Genomic DNA, 24,132 nt, shown 5'->3' on the forward strand with positions numbered 1-24,132 from the left:
TAATCCTTTTTGCCTAGTTTAGCTTTTATTGCCTCTGCTTTTGGGGTGTAATCTTAAAAAGCTCATTGCTTATTTCATTGTCTTGAAGTGTTCCTCCTGTGTCTTCTCCAATAGTTTCATAGCTTCTGGGCTTATGTTTAGATCTTTAATCATTTTGAGTTGACTTTTGTATAAAGTAAGGGATGAGGAGGTATCGTGGCTTAATCTTCTGCATATGGATATCCAATTTTCCCAGCATTGTTTGTTGAAGAGGCTGTCCTTTCTCCAGGATCTGTCTCTGGTAGCTTTGTCCAGGATAAGTTGGCTGTAGGTGCATAGATTCAACTCTGGGATGTCTGCTCTGTTCCACCGATCCATAAGTCTGCTTTTATGCCATTACCATACCATTTTGATTACAGTAGCTCTGTAGTATTTTTTTTTTGACAGGCAGAGTGGTCAGTGTGAGAGAGAGACAGAGAGAAAGGTCTTCCTTTGCCGTTGGTTCACCCTCCAATGGCCGCCGTGGCCGGTGCAATGCGGCCGGCGCACCGCACTGATCTGAAGCCAGGAGCCAGGTGCTTCTCCTGGTCTCCCATGCGGGTGCAGGGCCCAGGCACTTGGGCCATCCTCCACTGCACTCCCTGGCCACAGCAGAGAGCTGGCCTGGAAGAGGAGCAACCAGGACAGAATCTGGCACCCCGACCAGGACTAGAACCCGGTGTGCCGGCGCTGCAAGGCGGAGGATTAGCCTATTGAGCCGAGGTGCCAGCCTTGTAGTATGTCTTAAAATCCAGTATTGTGATGATTCCAGCATTATTCTTTTTGTTAAAAATTAGTTTGGCTACCCACAGACTTTTGTGCTTTCATATAAATTTCAGTTCTGTGAAGAATGTCATAGATATTTTGGTGTGGACTTCATGGAGTCTGTCGATCATTTTGGTTAGTATAGAATTTAAGATTTATATATTTATTTTATTTGAAATACAGAACAAGAGATTGAGAGTGACAATATTTTATCCACTGGCTTACTCTCAAAATGGCCTCAACAGCCACATTTGGGGCAAGCTGAAGCCAGGAGCCAAGAAATGCATCTGAGTCTCCCACATGGATAGCAGAGGCCCAAGTATTTGATCCATCTTCTGCTGCCTTCCCAGACATGTTAACAGGAAGCTGAATTAGAAGCAAAGTAGTCAGGACTCAAACCAACACTTTGGCATGTAATGCGTGAGTCCCAAGCAGTAGCTTAACCCAGTGTACCACAATGCTGGCCCCTAGGTAGTATAGATATTTAAAAATTTTGATTGTTCCAATTCATGAACATGAGTGGTCTTGCCATTTTTTTGTGTTGTCTTCAATTTCTTTCATTAATGTTTTGTAATTTTCATTGTAAAGGCATTCTCATTGTTGATTACATTTATTCCAATATGTTTTGCTTTGTTTTTGTAGCTATTGTGAATGAGATTATTTTATAAATTCTTTATCATTGAGTTTGTTATTGATATATAAAAATGCTGCTGATTTTTGTGTGTTGATTTTGTGGCATGAAACTTTATTGAATTTTAAGACTTTTCCATGTTATATATGCATATATCAGATAGAGTAACACTTAAATATGGTTCCCCATCTTATCTCCTGTAAAATCACTTGATGCCTGCATTATTGCACATACTTGCTTCTTTAGTAATCTCGGCCCCTAGATTTTATAGCTGTCACATACCCTAGTGCCTATACAATTGCCAAAGTTTATTATTGACATCTAGAATTCTGTTAGGTAAGTATTAGAATCTATCAGAAAGAATCCAGTTTGTAAAAAATAAATAAATAAATATACATATGACATAACACAACTCTGTGGTTCACCTAGCTCTGTTACTGTCAACTTTCTGTTTCTTTCATAATCTCTGTAGTATAGGTGTCCAGCAGGGTTCTGTGCTTGTTCTTTTCTCCTGCATTGCCTCTCCTGGTGTGCTCACGGGTTTATCACATACCACCTCATGTGAGGACTCATCTGGCATTCACGGAAATAGATGACTGGCAGCCAATTGGGAATTTATTTAAACCCACACTCACTTATAATAACCAGTTTACCCATAACTACTTTTTCTTTTTTTTTTTTTTGTGCCTGCCTTGGTGACAAGTTTGTTTTTTTGACAGGCAGTTAGACAATGAGAGAGAAAGACAGAGAAAGGTCTTCCTTCCGTTGGTTCACCCCCCCAAATGGGTGCTATGGCCAGCGCTGCACCGATCCGAAGCCAGGAGCCAGGTGCTTATCCTGGTCTCCCACGTGGATGCAGGGCCCAAGCACTTGGGCCATCCTCCACTGCCCTCCTGGGCCACAGCAAAGAGTTGGACTGGAAGAGGAGCAACCGGGACAGAATCCGCACCCCAATCGGGACTAGAACCTGGGGTACCGGCACTGCAGGCGGAGGATTAGCCAAGTGAGCCACGACGCCGGCCCCCATAACTACTTGTTGCTCCTCATGTTGGCTTTGGCTTTCGATCAAAGTCCCCAGTTTGGATTTGCAAACTCAGGTTTAATATCCAGCTCACTGCAATATGTCACTTTTTGAAACCTGCTTTCCAGCAGCAACCATTGGAAGAGGCACTTTGGTGCCTTCTGGATATGAATTTTATGGTAGAGAAGAGTAAAAGTAGAGAAACCAGGGCTGACATTGTGGCATAGCAGGTAAAACTGCTGCCTGTGACACCAGCCTCCCATATGCACCAGTTCGGGTCCTAGCTGCTCTACTTCTAATCCAGTTCAATGATAATGGCTGGCTGGGCAAAGCAGCGGAAGATGGCCCAAGTGTTTGTGCCCTAGCCACCAGCATGGGAGACTCAGATGGACCTCCTGGTTTCTGCGTGGTCATTGTGGCCATTTGGGGAGTGAAACAGTGCATGGAAGGTTTCTCTGTCTCTCCCCTTCTTTCAAATAAAATAAATAAATCTTTAAAAAAAAAAGGGGGGGGGGGGTTGGGGGAAACAAGCTATTCTTACCTGTTCTTATTTAGGCACATTATTACAATAGCCTGGACTGGCTTGATTGCAGTGGAAATAAAAAGAATCAGATGCATTCTGGGATTTTAAGGAGGCAAATGAACAAGATTTAGGGATAGACCAGATTTAGAGCAGTGAAGGACAGGGTCATCAAAGATAACTCATGGTTTTGTGGCTTGTGCGAGTGAGGGCTACTGTGTGCCCTTTGCCCTTGAAGTACAAGCCTATCATCATCATCTGCTGAGAAACAGGAATGAGAGGTCAGAAGTTGAGGACTTTGTCAGCCAGAGGGGAGGTTGGCTGGTTCAGGCAGCGGAAGCAATGTTAGCAAATGTTGGAAGGTGGGCAAATTATCAGTGTTTTCTGAAGCTTATGAATACTGTAGGGGAATTAGAACACAGTAATAGGGCGTGTGCAGGAGAAAAGAGTAGCACGGGGAAGTCAGTCTGGAAAGGCAAATTGGAGCCTGATTGTGAAGGGCCTGCTGTCCCGTGACAATTAGTTTATCTTTATAATTCAGCTGTTCTCACACATTTAGACTCATAGACTGCTAGCATTTTTTCCTCATTTGTGAACCAACATATAATTGCCTGCTTTCATTTTGCAAAGTATTAAAGCAATAAGAAAAGCCACTGTTTTGTTTAAAATCTCAGAGATCTCACAGAATACTTTATTTTTTCATTGACAGTGGTACAAAATAAATTTTAGAGTCAATATAGAAATTATCATATTTATGATAGGACTTTATTTTTAATTAATGAAGAATGGCTGGAAATTAATAAACACTAAACATCTACTTGAAAAGAGGAACTCAGAGACTAGTTACTTAACTTCAACACCTTAGACAAACAGCCACAAATCACCAGTCAAGTGGAGAGCTTGAGCAATGAAGAATAGTAGTAACAGCATTGCTGAGCTTACCATATGATAACATGCTTAAAAGGGCTTGGCAAATGACTGGACTTCCACTCTCCTGGAGGGAATAATGATTTATGCTTAGCAAATAGGACAAATGCTTGATCTGCTTTTTTTCTTTTTATTTTCTGAAGATGTGTGAGAAAAGCACTAAATGTTCATTTTAGAATTTGAAAGTTTATACTTTAAATTCCCATTTCAAAAATTTCATTTTCAGTGTGTTTCATTGTTGAGAAGTTTTTAGACGATATTTATACATGTTTTAAAATGCCCATCAATCTCACCCTCATGGGCGATTGTGTGCAAGATGGAATACAATGGTCTGAATTATGTCCTCTTATTCTTCTGTAACATTAACTGTTATTTTTCCTTTGTGTTCCATTGTTTATGATTTCCGGTTTCAGAGATCTTGAAAACTGAGCACTAAGAATTTTCTCATTTACCGGAAATGTAAGTGTAAATTTACAGGAATTTCAGGAATTGTACTAGAATTGACATAACGCTAAATTATATTATGAAGGAAGCTAAAGAACATATAAATCATGCCAAAAATACTTAGGATTGGGAGGACTGAATGCCTCAGGGAATTGGTAATTTGATCCAAAGCCTGTCACCTGTTAAAATTTATCCTGGGTCAGTAGTGACTGAAAATCATCACGACCTGACAGGTGTTCAGGATCGTGTGTAAACTGAAGTGGTGGACTCAGTATAGTTCCTATTTGACACGTGTGTGCATTACTGAAACCACTGCAACATTAATTGATAACTATGCTGGCAATCTTGATTGAGGTGCCAAGGACTAACTGGCCTGAACTCTTTTCACCCCTACTAATGTGCCTTTTAAAATAGGCTCAAGTGTGCTTGGGTTGTAGAAAAGTGTGTTTGGGCCTGACCCTTTGACTAGATTACCCCTGCAACTTCATGTATATGTTTTTTCACAATAGATTCCCTTATTGTAGTATCTGAGATTTGTTTCCTCATGAAGTATTTTGTCTATCTTTTGAATTATCAAATCATATGAGTATAATGATGGAGTTGCTGTTACGTATGCAGAGGGATAAGTTAACGCATTCCCCTATTATTGTCCCTCTTTGTAATTTAATTTAGAAACATCCATGTGCTCTTACATGTAAAAGGATGTACATCGTTCATAATTAAATATTAGTGGAAGAATTAGTTTTCAATGTATTTAATATATGTCATTCACTAAACTTCTGGTTTGTATATTAGAGAACCAGAAGTGAAAGAAGGCCACTAAACCCTCCCTAGTTAATAGTGGGTGAAGAGAAGGAAAAAGATTGATCCTCATTGGTATCATATAGTGAGGAAAACTTCTTTTCCTTCACTAAGGAACATAACTGTGCTGGTCTGTATACATGAATTTATATAGATGGGATTTTAAAAAAACAGACTTTTAAGAATAATCTAATGGCCGGCACTAATCCTCCGCCTTCAGTGCTGGCACCCCGGGTTCCAGTCCCGGTTGGGGTGCCGGATTCTGTCCCAGGTGCTCCTCTTCCAGACCAGCTCTCTGCTATGGCCCAGGAAGGCAGTGGAGGATGGCCCAAGTGCTTGGGCCCTGCACCCACATGGGAGACCAGGAGGAAGCACCTGGCTCCTGGCTTCGGATCAGCGCGATGCGCCGGCTGCAGCGGCCATTGGAGTGTGAACCAATGGCAAAAAGGAAGACCTTTCTCTCTGTCTCTCCCTCTCACTATCCACTCTGCCTGTCAAAAAAAAAAAAAAAAAGAAAAATAAACTATACAAGTTAGGAAAGGGTTAATACACTTTCTACAAAGACCCTTCCAGAATGTTGAGGAAAGGCTGAAAAGAGAAGATCTTAAATGCGTCTGTTTATAGGCAAAAATAATAAAGTTTACATTGGTTCTCTAAAAGAGGCAATAAATATAACTATATATGTGTGGTTTTTCTTTACGGTTAACAACATGCCTTTGCAGAATGGCCAATCAGAGTTATGGATGTAACTGACCATGAAACAAAACCAATTTATCTGCTTGTGGAATAAATTCATGAATTCATTTACAATATGCATTTATAAACTGAGCTGCACATAGACTCAACATTAGCAATTGGGCTGATTGCAAATGAATTATTCAATTTTGTTTTGCTTCTTTTGCACAATTATTCTAGGTGTTCCCCAGATAAACTTTGTATACTCTGCCTTCCTGCCTTTGGTCTTGTCCTTTCCCCTGGAATCTGCTGCTTTTCTTTCTACTTGTTTCCTTGTCCTCCCTCCACATTTCTCTTTCTGGCCAAGTAAACTTCTTACACATTTTTCTCGGTTTGGACTATCTATAGATTCTTTTCTAGCCCTTTTATCTTCTCTCCCCACCCATATCCACTCTCCACTTTAGACCCTATTAGTTTTTCCTCCATACACTTAGCAATTTTGTTGTGGCTGGGTGTATCTCAAAAGAGAGATCATGGTGTTTTTAACGGGTGATAGACACTTTGAGGTGTTTATTGAATTGATTGGATAACTATAGCTTCATTCTTTTTATTTTTATTTTTTTTCCTTTTTTCTTTTCTTTTCTTTTTTTTTTTTTTTTTTTTTGACAGGCAGAGTGGACAGTGTGAGAGAGAGAGAGACAGAGAGAAAGGTCTTCCTTTTCCGTTGGTTCACCCCCCAGTGGCCGGCACCCTGTAGCTGGCCCACCACGCTGATCTGAAGCCAGGAGCCAGGTGCTTCTCCTGGTCTTCCATGCGGGTGCAGGGCCCAAGCATTGGGCCATCCTCCACTGCACTCCTGAGCCACAGCAGAGAGCTGGACTGGAAGAGGAGCAACTGGGACAGAATCCGGCACCCCGACCAGGACTAGAACCTGGTGTGCCAGCGCCGCAGGCGGAGGATTAGCCTATTGAGCCGCGGCACCTACCTCTTTTTATTTTTGTTTTGTTTGAATAAATCATTTGTCACATGTTTTAGATGAACTCTAAAAGTCCTAGAGGACTATCTATGGTGACATATTTAAATATTTTCTCTTCTAATGATCTTGGTGTTTATTGCCTGACCATAATTTTATCAACTATGGCTTTTAAGATTATATGTTGAAAAGCTAACTAATGAATTTTTTCTTGATCAATTATGTGGAAATTCCACAATTTTTATGCTTTGCTCCAAGGAAAAATGAGGCAAGATGGCTGAAAGGTTGTAAATAGTATAAGCCTAGAGGTCTATCATGTGAAAAATTTTAACTATTAGTTATGAAAAAGTTTACACATAAAAGGAATAGTTGAATGAATCCCTACTGAACCATCACCTGGCTTTAGTTGTTACCAACCCATGGCCTGTCTTATTTCATCTATTTTCCAACCCATTGTCTTTGCCCAAAAATTACTTTTAAAGGAATATTTATTAAGGTCTCATTTAAATAAAATGTAATATACCCCTTTTTTAGTGTAAAGTTTGAAGGCATAGATAGTGTGCTGTGTTCGAATTCATATTCAAGATACAGATATTTCCAGTACCATAAACATTTCCTTCATGCCACTGTGTGGTTGGTGTCTTTACCTACGTCCACCTCCTGACAACCTCTAATTTGTTTCCAGAGTTTTATCTTTTTCTAGAATATCAAATAAGTGGATTTAAATAGTTCATAGTCTGTCTGGCTTCTTCCACTTAGTGCGAAGCTCTTAAGATTCACTGATGATGTTGTGTGTCTCAGTAATTCATTCCTTTTTATTGTCTGGTTGTATTGGATATTATGGGAGTACCACAGTTTGTTTATCCACTCAACAGGGGATGGGCATTTTTGTTGTTTCCTGTTTTGGACTATTGTATGTGAAACAACTCTGAGCATCTGCAAACAGATTTCATTGTATTTATTTCTCTTGACTAATTACCTAGACTTGGAATAACTAGATTTTGTGAGAGGCATGCTTATTTTTATAAGAAATGGCCAAACAGTTTTTGCAAAGTAGAAAATTATTTCAGTGCAAAATTCAGTGCATTTCAGCGTAAAATTTTAGACAAGGGAAACTCCAATTTTTTTTAGATTTGTATGTCTGTTACTAATAAATCTTTGATCTAAAGTGCTTGGTTATTTTTATTACTCAAAGCAGCAAGACTCACTGAGGCAACTATCAAGACATCTTGCTGCTTACTGCTGGCAAGATCCTGGCTAGCATTCTCTTGGACAGACCATAGTACAGTCTTGCCAACTATGTGCTCCCAAAATCACAATGTGGCTGCAGGCCATGGCACAGTGCAGCTGACTTGATCTTTGCAGCATGTTTGGATTTAGGAAAGTCAAGGCTTGAATCAGGCTGTGTCTTACAAGATTGCAGATCCCAGAAGATTCATTTTTCTCGTTAAATGAAGCTGCTACCAAAGAAATGAACCTTATATGTAGAATCAAAATGGGTTCTTTTAAAATTTAGAAATATATTGATTCTCTTAAATATTTTGGAAAGAAAGTGTATACAATGACAATCTAGTGCATTAGCTTTTAACCTAGTGAAATAATTTGATTAAGTCAAGAATCCCAAATTTTTGGCACTATTTTTTAGTCACCAGATTTTTAAAAGGCGCTGGAGCTAAGTCTATGACATATTTTTAGTTTTTCTAGAAAACAATTATTTAGTTCTTATTTTGGTATGGTATAGACTAGATTGTTGTTATCAACATTTCATTTTCAACTATCATTTATCAAGGGCTACAATGAGTCTCCCTTATAGATCTCTGTCTATTGTACCCTTTAAGCATAGAAGATTAAATTGCCAAAACAACTTCCTAGAAGACTAAGATAATAGACTACTTTATCAAGATGCAAGCACTAACTAACTATGATATAAATACAGAGGAATTACTGTGTGCCAATAACTAAATTTTGGCAGTTTAAAAAAGATGTTTATGTATCATAAGAAATTTCTAGCACAGCACAACTAACAAAGTGCAACCAGGAAATTCTGATAATTCATAATATTTTCAGAGTAGACAAAATACATAGCCCCTTGATAATGATACTGTTGCTGATTCCCTGAACTTTGTGACGGTGAGACTTAAATGCCTCAACTCTCAGGGATCAGACATCCTGGAAGTCTACCCACCGGCTAATCAGATTTGACTCCTTTCAGCTTTCTAAGACTTCATCTGATTCCTTGCCATAGCTACTCAGACTGGAAGATGGACACAGTCCCACAGCAATATTTATTTGCACCAAATGCCATAGTTATTCAGAGCCAGTCTAGGATGCTCAAGAATTTAGACCCAGCCTATATCAGCATCATGGGGCTATTATAAATCTTAGAAATCCATGTCAGTCTGAGGCCAGGGCTAGGAACCTCTAAAAGAAATGCTGTGCAGAGCTTGGAAGGGTATGTCCCTTTACCTGAACTCAGAATCTTCCAGGTACTGAGAGAGAAGAGACAATTTAGGTCCTAAATACAGTAGCCTGAAACAATTTAGAGAAAAGACTCCTTAGCCAAGGTAGAAACAATACTTGTAGCTAATAATACAGAAATTGACAATTGTTTAAAAGGATTAGAAAAACCACGGTGGAGCCATGTTGTTGGCTTTGCAAGAGACAAGGCTCAGTTGATACCTATATTGTTCTTGACCCAGGGCCAAGGTCCAGGAAATGATCATTCTTTTTCTTCCTTAGAGTCATGTGTGATTCCCAGTCTGCTAGGGTTGAATGGCAATAGTCCCAAACAAGACTCAAAAAGATGTAGATTTCTTTATTTTCTTCAGCTGATCTTATCTTGCTATTCAAACCCTACACCCTCTAATAATGGAAAATGCTTGAGCTTGCTGATCAAAGGTACTTGTTTTTATAATTAAAAAGGTTTTGAGACAAATATGATATATAATCTTATATAATCTATATACAATAGTCAAACCCATAGAAATATGTTGTAGGATGGTGTTTGCAGAAGCTGCAGGTAGAGCTGGGACTACAGAATAAACAATCGTTCAATGAATGAAGAGTTTATTTCATAAAATGAGAAACTGTAGATATCTGTTGTACAACAATGTAAACATAGTTAACATGCCTGAAATGTACACTTCCAGATGACTAAGAACTTTAACTTTATGTTATCTGCTTTTCTGCCACAACCAAAAATTAGAGACAGGTGTTTGGTGCAACAATTAAGATGCCACTTGTGACAATTGCATCCCATATCAGAGTGCCTGGGTTCAAGTCTTGGCTACTCTGTGCTTCCACATCAGCTTCTTAGTAATGTGCCTGGGAGGCAGCAGATGATGACTCAAGTACTTAGGTACTTGGTGTACTTAGGTACACCAATGGGAGACCTAGATAGAGTTCATGGCTTCAGCCTGATCTGGCCCTGACTGTTGTAGGCATTTGGGGAGTGAACCAGGAGATGGGAGGTGAAAAAAAAAATCAATTAATATCAATCAACCTTTCTTTCAAATAAAATAAAAATAAATAAAAACTATAGAAATAGATATTTTAGGGCTTTTAGCAATTACTTTATTGTAGCATTGTTTACTTCAATAGGTTTTCCTTCCAAACCCACTGTGTATTTCTACATGAATCTCAAGCAGGGCTGGGTGGCCCTCATAGTTGTCTTGGTTTCAGGCATTAGTCTCTCCTTCTGATGCACCCACTTTAATTTGGCTAAGTTCTCTGGTGAATGAGTGTCCTGTCATGGTAGCCACTGATAGCTGCTCATTTTACCTAAGCTTTGGAGGCATTGTGCTGGTACCCACCTTTAATTACCATGTTCTTGCCTTGTTATGAGGTTCTCTGTACTCTGTCATTCTGCATCCAAACCCAGCAGCCAATCTAGTAGCCCATTCAACTAGCTGTACCACTTGGAGTCATTTGATGCATTCTTGGACAACTTATAGAGAGTTCAAGATCCAGTGTGGATGTCCCTACTGCAGGAGCCCTCTCAGTCATTGCTGTCTCGTCAGTGTGGCACCATATTAGATTTAGTACTACATCAAACAGAAATTCTCTAGAGCGTTCTGACCCCGTGTTACAAAAGAATCAGGGACCAGCCCAAGTTGTCTTTGACTTGATGTGTTTGGATTTTTCTACTTGATCTATCTCCCTCAGCCAAATTTGACCCTCAAAAAGGGAGCAAGGACACTTTGATGTGGACTCTTACATTCTTACTCCTTTTTGTCTTCCCCAACCACAAAAAATATATCTTATCTCAATATCTTAAGGTGTGATTTCTTTCCTTTTCCAGCGATCAATATGTTCCTCAGCTCATGGTTTACCCCCTTTTTTTAAGATTTGTTTATTTATTTATTTGACAGGTAGAGTTACAGAGAGAGAGAGAGAGAGACAGAAAGGTCTTCCATCCGGTGGTTCACCCCCCAAATGGCCGCAACAGCCAGAGCTACGCCAATCCAAAGCCAGGAGCCAGGTGCCTCTTCCTGGTCTCCCATGTGGGTGCAGGGGCCCAAGCACTTGGGCCATCCTCCACGGCTTTCCTCGGCCACAGCAGAGAGCTGGACTGGAAGAGGAGCAGTGGGACTAGAACCGGTACCCATATGGGATGCCAGCGCTGCAGGCGGAGGATTAACCTAGTGTGCCACAGTGCCAGCCCCGTGGTTTACCCTTAATGACCAAAAGTCCACCCAGGGAGAAGGGGAAAGAATTATCAAGAAAGAAAAAATTTTGAGTGGAAAATATTTTTAAAATATTTCCCACTTTAAAAAATAATGTAAAGTAAAAGCTAGAAGAAAATATTTTTAAAATGCTTTTACCATAAAGAAATGGCAATGATGAGATAGAAATGCTTGCCCTGACTTGAACATTTTACAGTGTATGCAAGTATTGAATCACCACATGGTACCCCATAAATGTACATAATTTTTATGCTAAAAATATGCTCCACTTAACCTGGGCTGCTTTGTAGATTTCTCCCTGTTCCTAGTTTCCATGTCCTGTTCATTCTATTTCCTACATGTGTCTAATGCATTTTTTACCACTATTGTTACTGCTCCAATAGTGGGCAAGAGTGAATTTGTGGAGTCAAACTTCCTGTGTTCAAACTTAAGTTCTGTTGCTCTCTTGCTGTGTCAGCTAAATCAAGTTCCTCAGCTCTGTGTTTCTTTACCTGTACAATACAGGTAAACGATGATGATACAACTCTACCACTGCAGATGAGATAATCATATAAAGCACCTTGAATAGTGCCTGGAATATAGTAAGTGCTAAATTAATGTTAACTATTAATACTCAGACCCATGTGTCTCCCCTCATCTAGTAATTTTTAATTGAATTCATTGTCCCTATTCCCACTATTGGTTGTTTATTTATTCGGTTACAGATTTCAGAGGATCTGAGAATCAGATAGGGAACATTACATCTTTATTTTAACTCATATTTAATTGAAATTTGTTATCTTTACATTCTAAATGTACATGTGAAATCAGAACTAGTCATAATATCTGTCACCATGTCACCAATAGAATTCACAGATACTTAACATTAAATTGCAGTTGTGGTAACTGTCTTGTTTAATGTTCATCACTAATTTTAAATTATAATTATTCAGCTTACTACTGTTATTTTATTAATAATTTTTGTGCTACCAGATTTTATTATATTCTACCTTAAAATATTTTGATAAGTCAACATGATTAACTTATTTTGTAAACTAATGCATTTAAACTGTTATTCTGAGAAGTGATATCTAGGCTTCACCAAATCTTAAAAAACACTTTGGTGCCAAATAAGATTAAAATACCTTATTCAAAGTTGGTTTTAAACAAAAAAGAAAGAAATGCCTGTGCAAATCAGTATTGCTGCAAATATATTTTTGTCAGACTTTTTTTATACCTTGATCAAACCAAACATTAAGAATGTTATACTAGTATAGTTTTTTTTTTTTAAAGATTTATTTATTTGAAAGTCAGAGTTACATAGAGACAGAAGGAGAGGCAGAGAGAGAGGTCTTCCATCTGCTGGTTCACTCCCCAGATGACCACAACAGCCGGAGTTGCGCCGATCCGAAGTCAGGAGCCAGACGTCGCTTCTAGGTTTCCCATGTGGAGGGGCCCAATAGCTTGGGCCATCTTCTACTGCTTTCCCAGCCCATAACAGAGGACTGGATCAGAAGTGGAGCAGTCAGGACTTGAACTGGTGTCCATATGGGATGCTGGCACTGTAGGCGGCAGCTGTACCCACTATGCCACAGCGCTGGCCACATACTAGTATAGTTTTTTTGATTTTGTTTGTTTGTTTTTGATAGAGTGGACAGTGAAAGAGAGAGACAGAAAGAAAGGTCTTCCTTTTGCCATTGGTTCACCCTCCAATGGCTGCCGTGGCCTGCGTGCTGCAGCCGGCGTACTGCACTGATCCGATGGCAGGAGCCAGGTGCTTCTCCTGGTCTCCCATGGGGTGCAGAGCCCAAGGACTTGGGCCATCCTCCACTGCACTCCAGGGCCATAGCAGAGAACTGGCCTGGAAGAGGGGCAACCGGGACAGAATCCAGCACTCCGACTGGAACTAGAACCCGGTGTGCTGGTGCCGCAAGGTGGAGGATTAGCCTATTGAGCCACAGCACTGGCCAGTACAGTTCTAATAATATGTGATTACTTTAAAATTTACTCTATATGGGTGAAAATGGTCATCTTTCCATTTGATTATTGTTTCTAGCCCATGCCTTTATTCCCACTAAACTAGGATCTTTTAGCTATTTACTTGTTGAACTCTTTGTTTGGTGGAGTGTTAAGACCTTGACTGTAATGTAAATTAAAAATATTTTACTCAAAAACTAAAGCAACAGATAAAGAAATGGAATATTGTTATATTCTTAGAATTGTATCTATAAACTATATTGAATCCGTGCTTCAACAACTCTGTACACAATTTAATTCTCAACAGATAAAATTTTAAGAAGATATTCATATTATCTGAAGAAAATAATGGCATATGTGCTTTTCCTAGATCCTGTAAACATTTTGGAATTTTCACATGCAATCAATAAACATCGAAAATATTTTAAAAAAATCTATATTGAATCCATTAAAAACTGAAAATAAGTAAGAAGCAAAAAAAAAATAAAGTGAGTTATAAAATTTTACATCTAACCATATTACTACCTCCTTAAGATGTTTCTGTGGCTCTCGTCACTGGCAGTAAAGTGCAAACCTCTTATGAAGGTGCGCAAGGCTGGCCTGGGTTGTGACCTTCCCCCTGTGGCCTCAATGCGTGTCACTCAGCACCCAAGGCCCCGTCTATCTTGCCGTTGTGAAGTGCTCACAGAGCCTGGTGTACTGTACTGCTCTTTCGCATCTGCATTGGTGTGTGTGTAGTTTTATATGTTTTTGAAATGCTTTTCTGCCCCATTTATGCTTTCTTGTTACTCATCCATCAAACTTCGTTTCATTATTTTAAAAATTGTCAGCATTGCCTCCTCCTGTAAGTGTTCTCTAACTGCCAGTCAGACAAAGGTGATTTTCTCCTGTGAGTGTCAGAGTTGGTGTCCGTTCGGTACTGTTGGTCACATTTTGCTGAAGTGTTTACTTTCAGATCTGTTGTTTGCATTTCTGCTCTCTGTAGACTGTGAGTTCTTGAGGAAAGACCATTCCTCTGATACCCTCTCTTCACACCTCTTGCAGTAGTGTTTAGGACTCGGTGTATGGGTAGAATCTTTTTTTTTTTTTTTTGAAAACTTTTATTTCATAAATATAAATTTTTAAAGTACAACTTTTGGATTGTAGCGGTTTTTCCCCCCATAACCACCCTCACACCCGCAAACCATCTCATCTCCTACTCCCTCTCCCATCCCATTCTTCATTAAGATTCATTTTTAATTATCTTTTTATATAGATCAACTTAGTATATACTAAGTAAAGATTTCAACAGATTGTTATGTATGGGTAGAATCTTATAGCAGACAAATCTGAACGGAAGTGATATGTTACTTCAGAGGAAAAGTGCCAGAGACATTCCAAACTATTTTTGTGCCTTCCTCTTCTGATGACAGTAAGAAAAGTATTGCTCCTGCAAGAGGCTGACTGACATTTTAGGTTGACTGATCAACTAATGGAGTGATTGAGGAGAAACTCAGTGACTTTTGAGGAGAAGGAATGTGTAATTTTTTTTTCTTCTGGAGACAAGGGGGAATGGGATCTTGATTTCAGTAGGTATGATGATCACTGTGCTGGAATGTCTTATTTGTTGCAGGCACCTACAATGAAGGAGCACTAAATACAATGATAGTAGACTTAAAAGTTTGATAGAATAAATGAGTGAACATGGGTAGGGTCACAACTGATCACTTCTGATGGGACAGAAACCCTATTATTCTCAGTCATTCTACTGTTTTCGCAGTCTGTTTTGATTGTGATTAGATCTCAAGAGGGTTCCTAATTTTACCCATCTGTGTTATTACTAAGTTCTAAGAAAATCCCAAATGCCTACAACAGCCAGGTCCGGGGCCAGGCTGAGGCTAGGAGTCCAATATCTCCATCTGGATCTCCCATATGCATACCAGGGGCCCGAACACTTGAGCCATCAACTGCTGCCTCCCCAGATGTATTAGCGGGAAGCCAGATGGGATGCAGAGGAGCCAGAACTTGAACAAGGCACTCTAATATGGAAGAGGGCATCCCAAGCAGTGACCTAACCACCAAGCCAAATGACTGACCTACCATAAAGTTATTAAAAGAAAGTATAAGATAGTTTTAAATATAAACACATAGTAGAAAAAACCTTTCTAAATAAGACCAAAAAAGAAAAAAAAAAGCCATAAAGACTAAAGTATATGATGTAAAACAAATAGTTTTAACTGCATTAAAAAACAGGAAAACACAAAGCAAGTCAAAAAGTAAATAAAAATCTAAGAATAAATAGTTGCCACTCTCACCATAAAGGACTAGTTTCTTAAATATAGTGTTTTTTTTTTTTAAAAAAAAAAACACAACCTAATAAGAGATGGGCAAAAGATAGAAGTAAATAGTTAACAGAAAAGGAAATACAAATGGACCCCAAGCATCAAAAGATTAATAAGTAAGACCGGTGCTGGCATCCCATATGGGTGCTAGTTCAAGTCCCAGTGGCTCCACTTACGTTCCGGTTCCCTGCTAATGCACCTGAGAAAGCAGCAGAGGATGCCCCAAGTGCTTGGACTCCTGAATCCACATGGGAGACCAGATGAAGCTCCTGGATCCTGCCTTCAGCCTCCACAGTCCTGGCTGTTGCAGCCATTTGGGGAGTGAACCAGTAGATTAAAGAACTAACTCACTCACTCTCTCTCTCTCTCTCTCTCTCTCTCTGCCTTTCAAATATATCTTTAAAAAATTTGTTTTAAATAGGGGGTATTGTAGCATGTTAAGCTGCTACTTTTGATGCTCATATCTCATCTCAGAATGTCCATGATGGAGTCCTTCCTCTGCTTATGATACAGCTTCCTGCTAATACACATAGGAAGCAGCAGATGATGACCCAAGTACTTGGATTCTTGACATCCTTGTGGGATATCTTGATGGAGCTCCTGGCTTTGACTTGACCCAGCCTTAGCTGTTGCAGGCATTTAGGGAGGGAACCAGTGGGTAGAATCAATCAATCAATCTCTCTCTGCCTTTCACATAAAAGAATAAGTAAACCTTTTTAAAAAATTAAAGATAGGGGCAGAGCTTTGGCATAGTGATTAAATACTGCTTGGTATACCCACACCCATATCTGAATACTGGGTTTGAATCCTGGTTTCACTTCTGGTTCCAGCTTTCTGCTAATGCACACCCTGGAAAGCAGCAGGTGTTGGCTCAAATAGTTGGGTTCGTGCCACCTACATGGCAGAGTCAGATGGAATTCGAGGTTCCTGACTTTGGCCTGGCTGTTAGAAGAATTTATAGGGTGAGACAGTAGATAGAATCCCCCCTCCTCTGTCACTTTGCCTATCAAATAAATATAACTAAAAACAACCTCTATAGATCATATTAAAAAATTCTAACAAACTAAACAGATTTTATTTGAACAAATAATAATTTGCTGATTGGACAGTCATGGAACCAGAAGAGGTTCAGGGAACTCTACTCTGTAATGTGAGCAGGCAATATATATAGATAAAAAAAAATGCAAGTGAAGGCAGAAACAGCTTAAGTGGTTTCAGGTCTACCTTTGCCTTATTTGAACATGGTCTGGTCACTTGATAGCCTGTAATTGATGGGAGCTCAGCTGCTGTGCTTGGCTGACACCCAGAAATTTGTTACAAAATTTTCCTCTAAATTAGACTTTCAGTTTGTTCACCTATTAAGTTAGGTTGCAGTTCAGTTATGTAGGAACTCAAAGTATGGAGTCAGCCTCGGCCACAACTGGCTTAATTTAACATTACAAGTTGCAAGGTGCTATTGTATAGACAGTATACAGAATGTTCATTTCCAAGTGCCCTTACTAATAACACTACACAGTAGCATAAATATTTGGTGCATTTTTATGTGAGAGGATGATTAATTTTTAATTGCATGTTTTTTAAGTGAGAATTAACAATACACTTTATTAAATGGCTGTATTTTTCCAAGGGAACTTGTCAGACCAGAATAAGAAAAAAAAGAACATAGCAAGTATGTATCTTACAACTGCAAGAGCCCAGACCTGGCTGGCTTTGTGGTATAGCAGATAAAGTCATCGCCTGTTGTTGAGGTGGATTCGTTCTGAGAGGAGGAGCATGGTGGGGGCAAGAGGCGCAGAGTCACCACACAGACCCCGGGAGTCAGGTGAAAATGGGCTAGAGGCGCACAGCTCGCAGACTCATTTATTTCAGTTTGGTACAGCAGATTATATAGCCAATGCAGCCAATCTGGTCAAGGGGCAGTCTATGCCCTAACCAATTACAGCCTGTCGCCAGGCAGTTTCCAAAGCCATCCAATCACAGCCTGTTGCCAGGCAGGCTCCATTGTCATGTGGTTTCTGAAGCCATCCAATCACAACCTGTTGTCAGGCAGGCTCTGTTGTCATGTGGTTTCCAAAACCATCCAATCACAGCCTGTTGTCAGGCAGTTTCTGTTGCCAGGGGCCATCTTGGCCTGGCCTTCTTGTTCCACCACACCCTGTGACACCTGCATCCCATCTGCTTGGTGGTTTGAGTCCTGGCTGCTCCCATTCCAATCCAGCTCCCTGCTAATGGCCTAGGAAAAGCAGCAGAGGATGGCCTAAGTCCTTGGGCTCCTGCTACCTATGTGGAAGACCTGGAAGAAGCTACTGGTTCCTGGCTTCAGCCTGTCCTGGCCCCAGATATTGCAGCCATTTGGGGAGAAAACCAATGAAGGGGAGATTTCTCTCTCCCTCTCTCCCTCTCTCCCTCTCTCCCTCTCTCCCTCTCTCCCTCTCTCCCTCTCTCCCTCTCCCTCTCCCTCTCCCTCTCCCTCCCCACCCCATGTAACTCTGATTTCAGCTAAATAAATCTTTAAAGTCCAGGGGCCAGTGCCATGGCACAGCAGGTTAAAGCCGCTGCCTGCAGTGCTGGCATCCCAAATGGGTGCTGGTTCAAATCCCAGCTGCTCCTCTTCTGATCCAGCTCTCAGCTACGGCCTGGGAAAGCAGTAGAAGATGGCCCAAGTCCTTGGGCTCCTGCACCCTTATGGGAAACCTGGAAGAAGCTCCCGGCTCCTGGATTCAGATTGGCTCAACTCCAGCCACTGCAGCCATTTAGGGAGTGAACCAACAGATGGAAGACTCTCTCTCTCTCTCTCTCTCTCAGCCATTTAGGGAGTGAACCAACAGATGGAAGACTCTCTCTCTCTCTCTCTCTGTGTGTGTGTGTGTGTGTGTACCTCTCTCTGTAACTCTGTCAAATAAATTAAATCTTTAAAAAAAAAGTCCAGGCTCAGGTATAAAATATACCAGAACCTATTCTTTTATTTTCTCACATAAATATCTCATGAGCTGATGATGAGAGAGCATTTGTTGGAAAAGAGAGGCTTCAGACATTGGTCCATTTTGATACTGTACCTCTACTGGCTGAGCTGGAGGTAAGAACGTGGAGACATATTACAACCCTACTTTAAGTTCAGACATTTGAGACTACAAGAATATTGTACATCAATTTCAGAATGAGGTCTAGGCAGATGAAAAGCATTCTTGGAATACTTCCCAGTGGTGTCGCATCTATAAAGCTAAAATAGTGATGGGCATTGTAGCACAGTAGTCAAGCTTCCTCATGAGTCGCCTGCATCATCCCATATTAGAATGCCTGTGTTTGAGTCCTGGCTCTGCCTCTGGTTCCAGCTTCCTGCTAATGCACATACTGGGAGGCAGGCAGGCAATGGCTCAAGTACTTGGGTCCCTGCCACCTGCATGGGAGACCCAAATTGAAAGCTGGCTCCTGGCTTTGACCTGGCCCAGTCTCATATGTTGTGGAGATTTGAGGAGTGAACTGCTAAATGAAATCAATCAATCTCTCTCTCTCTTTCTTCCCTCCTTGCCGCCCCTCCCCACACCCCCCCAGTTGCACTACCTTTCAAAGAAATAAATGTAAAGCAGAAATAGTAATATATATGAGAAGACTTGAGGAAAAAGCTGAAGTCAATTTTACAGCAATTAAAAATTGTATTTTTTCACATTTGAGTTTATGACTGGAAAATCTTACTACCACCTTTGTTTTGTACTTCTATCACGTGTGTACCTGTTTTAGTCACTTTCTAGTTATGAGCTGCTTTGAGTCTCAATTTCCTCATTTAAAAAATGGCGATAATATCCATTCAATGTGCTTTTCTCCTATAAGTACACACTCATACATCTTGTTCAGGACCCTATGAGTGGTTTATTCCTTGCCATGGAAAATTGTACATTAACCAGGTGATACACCACAGAAGTCTGTGTTGACAGTCATGTGGTCAAATTCCAACCTTGTCATAAATGCTGCCCTGAAATGACACTGCTCTGAAACCTCTGGTCACACATCTGGTCATGCTGGATGAGACTCACCGTTGATAGTCTACAAACCTCCATCCTCAAAGGAAGGAGCCCTGCTGGCACTGCAGTTACAGAACTCTTTCTCCCACGAGAGGCCACTTGGTGCAGCTTGTTTCAGGCACAGACTTGCAGCCTGGCCAATGAGTAGACTGGAATGTAGCTGGGTCTCCTCAGTCCAGTGCAACTTCCTTTGAATTCTGATTGACTCTGGAGGTGTAAGAAACTGAAGTTCCCTCTCAGATCCAGGTCTTAGTAGATTCTAGACTGAGATAATTTTGTGGACTGCCCAGGCCCATCTACTGGTGGGGAGGACTACCCTCTTCTGTCCTTCTTTGCTATAATTTAGATATGGAATTCTTCACCTAGGGTGCAGGCAGTCACATAATTCACTTCATTACTTGAGTTGCCGGAGAAATTAGGAAGATACTCAGAGAACTGAAAGTCATGTGGCCACCCCAATGATTACCTGAATGTTTCCATTTAACAATTTGGATTTTCTCCCACAATCACTTCAGTGTGCCAGTGATGTGGTGTTTTATGCTTGATTTTCGCTTTCAGAGTTTTATCTCAGCATTATCAGGATCTTATTACATCATGTAGGCAAACTTTCTGCTATTGACTTGTTTTGTTTTGGCTGGTTGAAAGATAATGCCAAAATTTTGAGTTCCATGGGAATAGAGCCAAGAGACAGTTGGCTTCTCAATTAGAGTTAGTGTCCGTGGGAGCGGATCTGGGAAAGTCTTGTTGGAGGATGTGTGGCCAAAACCGCATAATCAGATTTTGTTCTGAATCGGATCCTTCCTAAGATGTTGCGGGGGGGGCACACTTGTAGGAAAAGATTTGTAAATAGAATAGTCTTGAATGGTAAGGAAAACAAATTAAAGTAATGAGTTAGTAGATTTTTAACATTTTTGGTTTAAAGTTACTTTTAAGATTAATGGAATCAAATAACTGTTGTCCTTCTCAGAAGAGCTTTGCAACAGATCTCCTCAGTATCAGAATCTGGTAATATGTCTTAGGTTTCTGTAAGTTAATTCTAGTGAGTAGTGTCCTGCCTTTAACACATGTAGACAACTACTAAAGTCATTTTATTAAAGTCAGTTTTTTAGGAAAATTAGTGTGTGCGTTAAAAAAAAAAATCACCTTTATTGTGATGCAAAATAAATAGTTTTAAATTGCTGAAATTTTTTCTTTTTATTTTTTAAACTTGTATTTAATAAATATGAATTTCAAGAGTACAACTTTTGGATTATAGCAGTTTTCCCCCCATAACCACCCTCCCACCCACAAACCATCCCATCTCCTACTCCCTCTCTCATCCCATTCTTCATTAAGATTCATTTTTAATTATCTTTATATACAGCAGATCAACTTAGTATATACTAAGTAAAAATTTCAGCAGTTTGCACACACACAGATATACAAAGTATGAAGTACTGTTTGAATACTAGTTTTACCATTAATTCACATAGTACAACACATTAAGGGCAGAGATCCTACATGGGGAGTAAGTGCACAGTGACTCCCATTGTTGATTTAACAATTGACACTCTTATTTATGACGTCAGTAATCACCTGATGAAATTTTTTCTTTCTTACAGAAGTAATCCTAAGCTGGAATTAGTGAAAGCTGAGCATGTGTGTCTTTGTTTCATTGCCAATGTATACCATTCTATATCAGGAATATTTAGTGTTAAACCTGACATGAACTGTTTAACCTTTATAGATTAGATTTTTAGAGAATTATTATTTTATACATACATTTTACATGCATCAGATAAAGTGTAGTTTCATATGTAAAAACTTTTTAAAAATGATTTATTTTATTTGAAAGGCAAAACTACAGAGAGAAAGAGACAGAGATCTTCTATCCACTGGGTCACTCCCTAATTGGGTGCATGGGCCGGGGCTGGTCCAGGCCGAAGCCAGGAGCAAGGAGCTTTCTGAGTCTCCCTCGTGGGTGCAGGGGCCCAAGCACTTGGATAATCTGCTGCTGCTTTCCAAGGAACATTAGCAGGGAGCTAGATTAGGAGTGAAGCAGCCAGGAGATGAACTGGCACCCATGTGGGATGCTGGCACTGCAGGCAATGGTTTAGCCTGCTGTACCATAGCTCCAGCCCCATAAAATCTTACATTAAAGAATATGTTGGGGGCCAGCGTTGTGGCATAGTAGGTTAAGACATGGCTTGCAAAGCTGTGTCCCTTATTGGAGTATTGACTCAAGTCTCAACTAATCTGCTTCTGATCCAGCTTTCTGCAAATACTCCAGGGAAGGCAGCAGGAGATGGCCCAAGTGCCTAGGCCGCTGCCACCCATTCAGGAGATCTGGATGAAGTTTCTGATTCCTGTCTTCATCTTGGCCTAGCCCCAGTTGGTATGGCCATCTAGGAAGTGAACCAGCAGATGGAAGATCTCTCTCTTTCTCCACCCCCTCCGTCTCTTCCTCCTTCCACCTTCCCTCTCTCCAACACTCTGCTTTCAACTAAATAAAACTCAAAAAAGACTGTTTTGGTTCCTTAATAGGAATACTCACTGAGGTATTTTGATATGTAATCTAGTATAATATATTTAAATACTCTATCGTGTATTTTAAATAGCAATAAAGATAAACTTGCTCTAAACCATGCGTGCTATCTAATATAAATATGCACATTTTCTAAAATTCCCTCTTTCCAAAATGTTATCTAGCCATAAATGAACCAAATTTAGTATCATTTTGCATTTCCAGACATCTTACTTAAGGATGACCAAAGTGAGCATAGTTTACTCTGGTATGTTTTGCAACATGTAAACTGGAAATGAATGACCACACAATTGAAATTTGAACTCTTTATGTCACATGCCAGGCAAGGAATTAATTTCTTAGTTATATTATTGGTATTAGCCATGTGTTTCATTTTAAAATGTGACTTGGTATTTTAAATAGATTTTTATCATGTAATAGTTTTAATAAGTGCTATTAGAATTAATGATAACACAAGTGTAAATTATTTGAACTCAAGTTTCTATTTAATTGATAAAGATAAATGATTTAAATTACATTGCCATTAATTGTAGATTATTTAGGAACCCTAACAGTAAAATAGGCATTGCTTTATAACTAAGTTGCTAAAGTGATGGGGAGTGGAGAGGAGATATCACTTCAAAAATATTTATGTATAATATCACATTTAATGATTTCTAAGTGATTTTTAATTGTTTTGCTATTCAATTTGAAAAGTAATGCTTCCAAAGCTCAAATGAAGGTACCAGTATCATTAGTGCTAGGAAAAAGACGTAGCTCCCCTGTGTCCCTGTGGCTTCAGAAGAACTTGTAACTCTAGGACCATATATCCTTGCCAACTGCAATGCATTTGGAAATTGAACCTATGAAAACATATAAATAGTTTTCAGGTCAAGATAAAGAGAAATGAAACAGATATAACTAGTCCTTGCCTTTGTATGTGTAAAGAAACTTTACCAAGACCAATTCAACAGGAATTTTACTTGTGAGAACTTGAGCAACAGACCTAAAATTCCCAAGTCAAACTTTTGTTCTAAAACATTAGGCTTATAATAGAGTGAAAATCAGAAATCTAGAATTCATCATTATAACATAAACCTTTTGCATTTTTCTAAAAATGTGAAAACTTTAATAAAATTTGAATAGTGTCTACATATTAGATGTAAGAAATAATTTCACCTAGTCATAAGTACAATGAATTTGATTGACAAAAATCCCAATTTACAGAATAGAAGTAAACAAATGCAGACATATATTCATTATCAAATTATAAAATAAAGTAACAGTTTTGGTTGAGATGTCATCAGTTTATTATTCTTCATTTCAGATAATGGAGTTAATCATTTTGATATACTTAGTAATATTATACATATTAAAATAATGGAACGTTGAGATTTGAATACAATGACAGTAAACCATTGAAATTCCACATTCACATTATACAGTCATTATGAATCCATAGTGAATGTTAATAATGTAAAAAAATATAAAATGATTGTAATATAACCATCTAACCATTAACATATGGTGTTTTAATACCACTATTTAATCTGCTAATTTGCTCTGAAATATGAGCAATTGCTTTTCTGTGATACATTTTTGTGCCTTAATACTTAATTTGAAATGTCCTTAGTGTAAAAATATACCAAAGTAAATAAAAAAGGAGACACTTATTTACAAAACAATATTGTATACATATTACATAAATGCAATTGTTTTAAAGTCTTTTTATACAATATTGATATAATCATTTCCATTATTTTGTCATAAAAACTGCAGTGTTGCAAAGGCAGGCTGTGGTCTTGAAATTTTATTTAAAATTAATATTATTTGGCTGCCTCTTAATATAGTACAGTTTCTCCAATATGCTACA

The sequence above is a fragment of the Lepus europaeus genome, chromosome 1 (assembly GCF_033115175.1).
Source record: "Lepus europaeus isolate LE1 chromosome 1, mLepTim1.pri, whole genome shotgun sequence".
NCBI classification, from domain to species: Eukaryota; Metazoa; Chordata; class Mammalia; order Lagomorpha; family Leporidae; genus Lepus; species Lepus europaeus.